The sequence below is a fragment of the Corapipo altera genome, unplaced genomic scaffold (assembly GCF_003945725.1).
Source record: "Corapipo altera isolate COAL_440 unplaced genomic scaffold, ASM394572v1 2b, whole genome shotgun sequence".
In the NCBI taxonomy this organism is placed as follows: Eukaryota; Metazoa; Chordata; class Aves; order Passeriformes; family Pipridae; genus Corapipo; species Corapipo altera.
In genome coordinates this window covers 28,134,849-28,144,832 of record NW_020884874.1, presented here as the reverse complement: position 1 = coordinate 28,144,832, position 9,984 = coordinate 28,134,849, and positions in this window count along the sequence as shown.

The following is a 9,984-nucleotide window of genomic DNA, read 5'->3' as shown; positions in this document are numbered from 1 at the left end:
TGGGATCTTTCTTCCTTGAACCGCGTGGACAAATTTGTGTGCATTCAAGGATTCTCACTGTCTGAAGTTTGTCAAACAGGCTTGAAGTCAGGTACAACACAGTGGGTTGCATCACAGCCCAGATGATTAAAGGAATAAGTATCACATGTTGTTGGAACCATGGCAAACTGCCCATCTCCTCCCTCTCCATGGATGACTAAACTGGCATTGGTTTTAGTATGCCCTTGAATACAGAGCTGTAAGCTGTTGCAGTTCACCTGGTACCTCATTAGCAATCCAGCTGGTCATCAAGTGTGGCAGGAAAGCATTACCCCTGGGTAAGAACCCAGTCCACCATCTTCCTTTCCAGACAGGTGAGCCAGAACCCAAATGACTCTGCTTGAAAATAAATATTTTTTTAATCTTAGTGATTCAAAGGTCTGAGGAAACAATTACACTGGTATGTATGCTATCTCCTTCATAGCTTAGAACTCACCTATGTGACTGAGTGCAAGATTCCCACAAGCTAGCTGGGCTGTAGTAACCATCTAAGTGAACAGCTCTCTGCTTGAAGAAAATAGCAGGTTGTCAGCATTTAGCTTCTTTGCAAACAGTTTAAAACTGTGTTGCTATCTTACATTTGATGGAAATAACTGCCCAAGAACAGCTACTGAACTGGTCTGAGCTGGTGCACAGTGATGTGCTGTAGTTTATCAGCTGTGTATTTGAGCATGGATAGAGCCTTCCCCAAATCTTTGTTCATGAAGCCTACCCATGATGATGATGATTTGAGCATTTCTTACCATATAAATTTACACTAGCACAATAGAAGTAAAGTGAGGAAGTACTAACATGGTGCTCTGTAGCCCAGATGAACAGAAGCATGCAAGCCCCAAACTCAGGTTGTGGTTTTGCTTTGATTAAGTTGCAGCACTTCAAAGATATTTAAGCAAATAGATGTGCAGTCAGCATCTGATTGATTTATTTCTTTAATTACTACATAAACTTGGGCCCATGAAAAATGAATCTTGAGAAATAATCCAGCTTGCACTCCAAGGCACGATCAGTTGTATTTGAATGCCAGGTACTGACAGAACATGAATTCACAGCACTAATCCAGTGCTCCCAGCAAAACACTTGAAAGAAATAAAAACTCAAAAGCTAATTCTGCCAGCACATGCAAGTCCTAAGAAGTTTTTGTTTCCAGAAGGGCTCAGCCTTGGCTTCTTGTTGCTGTCACTGATGAGACCTCCATGGAGATCATTAGGAAGAGGTTGGCTGTTGTATTTTTTTGAAGATTTCCACCCACCTGAGCTTAGCCAAAGAACAAACTGCAAAAGTAGAACAGATTCATGACTCAAAACTCTCAAGGCATTTAATTATTGTTTTGGCTAACACTACCAATATCAGACGTCTATGAGAGCCCAGTTTTTGCCCACATAGACAGAACTCTTCTATGCTTGTGGATTGTAAATAATGAGAACACTTAAAGGCATGAAAGCTGGGCAAAAAAATCCATTCAAATTTAAGATGGAGGAGAGTTCTTGAAGCTTGAATCAGTGCAGCAGCAAGTTACCAGTTAAATAGCACATACTGTTACAGGTTTTGTGTGTTTAATCACTGTTAACCTTAGCTACAAGATTGGAATTGAGCTGAACTAGTTCTGGTAGAAACAATGAAGGTAGTCCAAGACTCTGGTGACACAGTCTAAGGCATGGGAAAAAAATACTGATCAGCGAAATGGGTAATGACTAAAACCTCAAGGCATGAGTTACCAAGTTTTTCAAGACATAGCATTAAGAGAGGTTGTGTTTGAAGGATTTTTAAGAGGTGACCTATGAAGCTTGAAGTTTTTTATGAGGAGCTATCCTGTGCCTGAGGCTAAGTTCTTGTCTATTACTAAAGATCTTGTCATTGAGATCACAAGTGACTCGGCTTGAAAGGGTGAGACCAGAGTTGGACAGTTTTGCCCTACAATGTGATAGTGTTCGTGAAGTTATCCTGAGGAACACTTCTTGCAAATACTAAGTTCAGTGTGTATATTGGGAGTCAGATAGTGACAAGCACAGCTGTGGAGACCCACAACAGTCACAGATATGCTTCAAAGAGAGAATCTGCTTTAACAGGCTGACTTTTTTTCCATTGGATATACAGTAGAGACACTGCTCTGTAGACTGTGCACTGGATTTTAATGAAGTTTTTGTGTTATTGTTTTTGTAGTGCAAATTTTCTAAATATCAGAAGGCTTTTAACATCTTCAAACTACTCCTTTAGCTCACTCATAGGATGGTAATTATTCATTCAGCCTGCAGAATTCTCTGTGCAACCAATGCCAAGGTACCACTCTTAGATGAAGAGAAATATGTTCTCTAGCAGCTTACTGTGAAAGACATCTCTAAGCAAGTAGTACTACCAGGTGTAAGGGGCAGCAAGGACCTCCTGAGTTTGCCTTCCTGGAATAAATAAATATGAGATGTGATGTAAGTCACCCCTTTTTCACTCTGAAGATCTTAGGCTGCTTTCAATAACAGTGTAACCTTTGTGTAGCAGTAAACTTGTTTGTTGGGCTTTATGACAGGAAAAAAGAAACAGAGGAAGACAAGCCCCAACTACTATGCAATGCATAAGGAGTCAAAGAGCTGAAAAGAAAAAAAAAACTTTCCTATGCTAGCCAGTATGTTTGTCCCTGTTTATAAGCTGAAATGCATAAAATTTAGAGCTCACCAAATTTCAGGATATTATATGGCTCTTGAAAAATCTGTATCGCTCCTGGAATTATGTGTAAAAGCTACTAATGAGTGATGACTTAGCTGCTGCCAAGCAGGACAGTTGTGGCACCACTCCTCTTTGGTATAGGGCCTTTTATTATTCAGAACACTTCTCAGACTTAATACAATACAGCATCTCATTCTCTAATTTTGGTCTCTATTTCCCTTTTTGCTGGAAAATGAAGACGGAGCACATGAAGGGAGAAGAATAATTTTAAATTCAGTGAAACATTCATCAAAGCAAAAAGGCAGTATAATCAATAAGCAGAGTACTGGACAGTTATATGTAGCTTTATAAATTTAAATTTTAAATAATCATGTATTTTACACAGTTTTGCAAAATGGTATAAAGTAAGAGCACCCTTGACTTTAAACCAGGGTGAATCATCAATAAACTTTAGTAGTAGCTGGTCCTGAAAGAGAAGAAAAACAAACTTCAAAATTACTAATTTAAACATTAATAAATACACTATCTATTTAGCAATCAAAATGGAAATACTGAGTCATTTTGATTAATTTTCAAAAAGCATGAAAAGAATTGTGATTATTTCCTTTCACTGCTTTGGAGACCAAAGCAGCATATGCAAGTGGAATCACTTGAAAGAGAATTAGGATCTGTTTCATGCTGAACTGTATTTCAGATTGTCCTTGAAATGAGAAATTGTATTTCCAAGCTGTCTACTAGCCAGGATGTCAAGGCGACAACTGGTCATCTGTACGTGGGATTCCAGATTGTGTTTCAGCTTAAGGATATGTTATGTATTGAACAGGGCCTGGTAGCTCATTTCTGTGGCTCAGTGAGGTCTGAGACAAACGTGATGCACAAACCTTAAATACATTATGCATTGCATGTCTCAGTTTGCTACAATAGCATCATAAATCAGAGGTGATCAATGGATGGTGCCAGATGGAGATTTCTTGTTGTGACCACTAACTCTGGCTGTGCAAGTATGTGTAGGTGTGCACGCATAAATGGTGTATCTATACATATAAAGTATAGGTGAATAATGTGGCACAGCAGAATTGTTTTCACCTCAAGTGGTTGCAGTTTTGCCACTTTCCCAGGAAGGAAATCTTAGGCAAAAACCAGACATTGCTGGTTTTGGAAAATAGCAAATTAAGTCTAGGAAAAAAGCTCTAAGGCCAGAAGGACTGCTAAAAAGTATCTTGCATCTTACCAGAAAGTAGGAATGTTTTATACAGGATAACCCTTAACTACTGCTTCCTCTTTCTACATGGTACAACTTGAGTGCAGTCATGATGCTGTTTGTTGTTTATCCATTTTCTCATGTTCTTGACCTCAGTTTCTTTTCTGTCCTTCATTTCACATCTGTCACATTTGCTATAGATACTTTTTGAGCTTTGAGCATGGTGTTCCTTTAGCAGAAACACAAAAAGTAGCATTACATACAAACCAAATGGTACTGAACATCTCATGAGTTTGACTACTTCAGGGTTTTGGAAGCTCTAAGCTACTTGTACTCTGTTTACAGTAACTGGATTTCTTCAGCTTAGCATCCCAGAATGAGAACTTGATCAGGTTGGATCCATGTTGTTTGTATGCTCACAGGTCTGACTTCTCCCTGCCTAAACATTGTGTTGTCTCATTACTGACTGGATTCAGAACAAAAGCTGACATGTAAGAAATATGGGTAGGTCTTTTGATTCTAACCTTCAAGGTGACATCTCTCTATATAGCTACTGTTCTGTAATATCAAATAATACCTGATGGGGAATTTACTGCAAAGAGGACCAGAGCTATAGCATGATTCTTAGGTTTTGTGTTTGGGTTCTGGATACAAATCTCAGCCCTTTTGCATTACACAGGGTAACACTTTGTGTTACCAACTTTCACTATGCAGCAGTCTGCTGTGTGTGGTTTTAATAACAGAATAGAAATATCATCTTTTCCAAGCTATGGTCAGCCCACAGAGGTAAATGACTTGACCTTCTCATACTTTATGGCACTAAGGAGGGCTTTAGGAAGGATGCCGGAGGGGCATCTTGGGAAATGAAGTCCCGAAGTACTCCCAGGCACATGGGTAGTGAGATACCCATGGTGATTGGTCAAGGGAGTCACGTGTTGCTTTGTGGTGCATATAAAAATGTCGTCTCATTTGAATAAAGGGATTTGGCTGCCGAACCTTCAGCGAAGCTGGGTCCATATGGGTTTATTTATTTATTGTATTAATAAGCCGTAATATATTGACTCCATTAGCAAAGCTGGTAAGTTGAGAGTTTCCCACATGTAACTTATTTCTGTTTAAAGGTTGCGTAAATTTACACTTGAAGTACACATGCAGAAACATTTGACAGAAAAAAGCATGGGTACTATGCAAAATGTGTTGAGCTGGCAGAAGAGCCAGGAAAACAGTAAGCACAGGTCAGTAGCAAGATCTTAACTTTTGTGTGCTTATTTCTACTGTGATTTTTCTCTCTATGTGGGTGCAGCACCTGAATTCCATTAGATATGTAACAAAAAGTGATTCTCACTCCCAAGTTTGTGTTTTCCTTTTAGCTGGATTTGCTATATTATCTGTTTATAATTTGATGACAAAACACAAATAGAAGTATGAATCAGCTAATAAACAAAGGTTAGAGCAAACTGCTGTCAACTGTTGTCTATTTTAACTGCCACTGGAAATCTGGCAGGTACCTCCTTTCCTACAAATCCAAGCGAGTAACACACTCTGTGAATATTACCCTCCCATTTAATTTACTAAATTGTTCATGAACAAATTTCAAAGTTCAAGAATGTAATTATTTGGAATTAGTAGTGAATTTCTTTAACACACAATTGATATTCTATGGAACATTTGATTAGCAGCTGAAAACAGTTTGTAATTAATGCTGTAATTAGCTAGCACAGTACTCACTCCATATGAGACTGCAGTGTTATAAAGTTGCGTAGGCCCAGAATACAGAGCAATGCAGCCTGACTTCTAACTAACTTACACAGAACAAATGTTTTGTAGGAGAAGACTGCATGTTCACCTGCAGAATCAAATATAGCAGACTTGCAACCAGGTCTGGATCAGAAATTTCCTCAGAATTCATCTGCTTTTCATGGTGTGCTGATGTCAGCTGTCTGTGGACTTCCAATTTTTGGTTTTTCATCTCACTGGAGTGACAGGGTAGAGTGGACTAAATGTGACTGATTTATGAAAATCCACATGGAGAGTAGCCATGAACGCTGGAAGATCCTCTGCACAAATGCCTGTTATCTGTGGAATATTCTTTGGAGCATGACGGTCCCTCTTGGCTGAAGGCTGGTTTTTTTCACCTGTACAATCATGCAGCAGACCCCTCTCGTGGAGGAACGTTTTTCCTTTCTGCCCCTTTGATCCAGTAGAGCAGTCCTCCTGTGAGCAGCTGAATGGGGAAATACGATTTTCTGCATGGATTATTCGGAGTGAACTGATGTAATAGGAGGCAGTTTTGCCTGAAGGCCAGTATCCCTGCCCAGAATTAAAATACCTTGTGTAAGAAAAAAGTAAATAGTGTTTTAAATAATCTTTCTTTTCTTCAGATGTTTTAAGAACTGCATGCCTAACCTGGCACTTGTGTTCTGCTCTATAAGGGCTGGATACATAAATGCAATTCCGTTGTTTAGCTTCTCAGAGTATTCATATGAAATGAGCTTTCCCTTGATCTTTTGTACATACAATCATCTTTTTTTATCCAGCTGCTTCTAATTGGCAAGAAAATACATTAATTGCTCCACCATGTTTGCTGACGTTCTCTGACTACCACTAGGTGGCACGAGAATACCATGTAGGAGCAGAGGTCCTTAGCTAGGAAATGAGTTGGCTCCTAATATCCCCTTGCTCCTGTAACCTTTACCCGTACTCTGTTACCCAAACCACAGATCTAGGAATATGCATCTGCAAAGTTTTATCCGTGATCAAAAAAGGACTGCACAGAAAGTAAAAATTTGTCATGTACTTAAATGGCTTAAGAGTTGTCTGTAAATGCAAAGGGCCAGACTCACTTATCCAAACTCTGAGACGCTTAGGTAGGTGGTGGTTTTTTTCACTGTAGAAAGGACCCAATTTTATCTGGTCACATATTGTCATATGCTTTTCAATGATATAGACACAAAGTTTCACGTTAGTCATCCAGCAGGCTGTCATGTTCTCGGGTGTCTTTAAGTAAGAAAATGGTCACAGCCATTTCCTTTCACTGAATTAATTCCCCATGTATTTCCCTTTCTCTCCTGTGGGTCTTCATACTTGCTTCCAGACCTCTGCAATCACAGCTGGCCAGCAGCTAAGGCATGACACTCAGGCACTTTTCTCTCAAGGAGCAGATCCAGCTCCAGTCTACTCAAAGTCTTACTTGCTCATATGAAGCACAAGGCATGGTTTGTCATCTGAGTAAGAAGTGTAAAGATTTTTAATTTCTGCTGTTTACCTGAGAGAAGAGGGAGATCATTCACTTTTTGTTTCCCTTCAGATACAGATAAGTCATGATGGAATTATGCAACATAAACATGAGAAGAGCTGTGGAGGAAAAGCTTTCCCTCTGTCTTCTCCCATCTTGTCTCTGAAATAAATCTTCATTTTCTCTCTATTCAAAGGATTTTGGAATGAGCTGTATATGAAAACTACAACTTCCTCTTTTTCCATAAGCAGTGTGAAAATTAAGCCTAGGACTTTAAATAAATTGTGAAGTAAGCACAAGTCACCTTTTAATATGGAGTGTGGTGGCCTTAGAAACCTTATGGGAGATAGAAGGGCAAACAGGTGTGGGAGCGAAACACAGATTTGAAGGCATGTCTGTAAGGCTGTGTTCAGGCTAGAGCTGTTATATTACAACAAAGAAATTACATACTGGGGGAAGGTAGGCAGGTGCAGAGGAGTTATTTGGTTGCCCAAGCAGCAAGTCAGTCAGATACTAACATCAAATGAAGGAGCATTCTCCTTATTGAAGGTTCAGCCAGGTAGCTAGAACCAAAGACTGGAACTCCTGCCCATCTAATAGTGGATAAATCACTTAACGTATTTTTTCCTGTCAGTGCATGAATGGTGGGATTTGTGCCGATAAACTAGAAAATAAATGAAGTGGAAAAATTACTAGAGCAGCCCATGATAACCTTAATCTGATAATCTCAAATTTGCTGCCTACATCAGTTTCCCGGATTTCATATTCAACTTATCTGTTATTAAAACTTATCTGTATTTGATCATTAATCATGAATGTATTCTTTCTGAAATAATCATAGATGCTCAAAAGATACTAGGAAAGTCGGAGACTGAGAAAGAATAGATAAACACTGCAGAAATATTTTAACACTGGACAGCCTGGCAGCAGCAAACTTTGTGCACTTGAAGAAGCAAAGATTGTAGGTTTGAGCTTAAAATCTGTCTTGGTTTCTACTTTCAGCATTTCAACTCCTCCTGAGGAGGATTCCAGGTTTCCACTGAAAATATAAAGTGTTCCCCGTTTTCCCAGAAAACAGGGTTTTCTGTCTGTATTCTGTGCTCCTGTACTCGCAAAGAAGAATAAAACTTTTTACAAAGGCTAGGCACTAGATGGAATATGCAGTGTGGGTTTTTTTAAAGATGGAAGGCTACTTACTATGTTGTTTGTATGATGGTTATATAAATATAACTGAAATTTCTCCCATTAATGTGAATAATTTGTACTTCCTTGCTGTGTAACCTAATATGCACTGCCTTACACTTCTGTCACTAGAGGCAATACAGAGCAGTTGATGGAAAAGTAGACTTAGACAAAACACCTTTCATTTTTACCTTGAAAGAGTTGCTAAAGGGAAGAATTGAAGCAGAGGGAGCACAGTGAACTAGACAATGAGAGGGTCTTATGCATTCATAGCACATGTGGGAGAGAGCAGTTACTGTTCTGCATTACTTGAGAGAAACAGTTCCATAGCAATCTTACCAGCTATTCTTTGGTATTTTTGTAAATTGCAGCAATATGAAATTATTAGCTGGATGTGCCCTGGGGGCAGTCACCCTGCATGTGTCACCTTACTGACTGCACCTGAAGCTGGGCAGCAAGCCAGCCCTGGCTAGTGTGGCTATGCTCCTTAAAATTAAGGAGGAAAAATCAGAACAATGCTGAGGATTGCAGGGCTGACCACCGCCTCACCCAGTCTAACCTGTGGCTCTCAGTGATCGTGTGTGTGCTGGGTATCAGGCACCTATCAAAGCCTCTGGTAGTGCAAGGCAGAAGGAATGGGTTCTCCCATGTGAAGAAAGAAAAATGTTTGGCTGAAGGAGGAAATAAATCACTGATTCCACAGTCTTTAAAGTTACACTCCCATGAAAGACTGAAGTGTAGATTATTTTTAGCAGGGGAGAGCCTAGGGGGAAGGCTTGTCAAAATAGATTAAACCATTGTTAGGAGTAGAGCAGAATTCTCCTGCAGCACTTTCCTTTCCATCACACCTGCATCCTGATGTGAAATAAAAAGTGTGTGCGTGGTGGGGGGAAATGTGGAGGAGGGAAAAGCTGCACTTGGGAGAGCCGAAGTGGTAGCAGTTAGTGATGGAGTTGTTATTTCCTGTCACTGCTTTTACCCTATTAGTTTCTCTTATGCTGATTTCTTTCTGTTAATCCCCAGGATAGCCTCTGAGTGTTGTTTATCATCCTGGGGCAAAACGGTTCCAGCCTGCACTCACCACTCTTTCTTCCTGCACGAGGTGCTGCTGATATGTCTAAGTGTACAGAAGAGCCTGAGGACAGAGTGGGAGGATGTTTTCTCCTTTTCGTAATCTCTCTGGGCCCATTACTCTTTCTCAGCTCTGTTCTAGTTCTCCCTGCTTCTCCCAGGCACCCAGGCTGTGAGAAGCAGTGCTGTCATGCTGCAGCAAACAAAATGCTGCACAGCTGCCGGGGCATTCATCCATGCTGGGCCAGGTGCTACCTAAACTTCCCTTTTGGAACACATGTTTGAACATTGTTCAAAGCAGTCTGGCCACAGTGGGATGGCATGGGTGTGCTGGGCAGGACAGGGTATTTGCCAGCTAGGTTTTAGTAATTTCCTGGCTCTGCTGCATGACTTATCTCCCAGACTGGGACGTAATCAAACAGGAGAGCACGGTTACTGCAGAGAGAGAAGGTATTTGGAAGAGCAGCTGGAGCTTCAGACAGGTGTTGTGACAACACCTGGAGCAAGAGCGTGAGGTGCCTTCAGAGAATACAAATTATGGTACTACCCAGTTTGAGTCTCTCTTCTCTTCTGCCCTTTTGTTCAATTGTTTAGGTCAGCC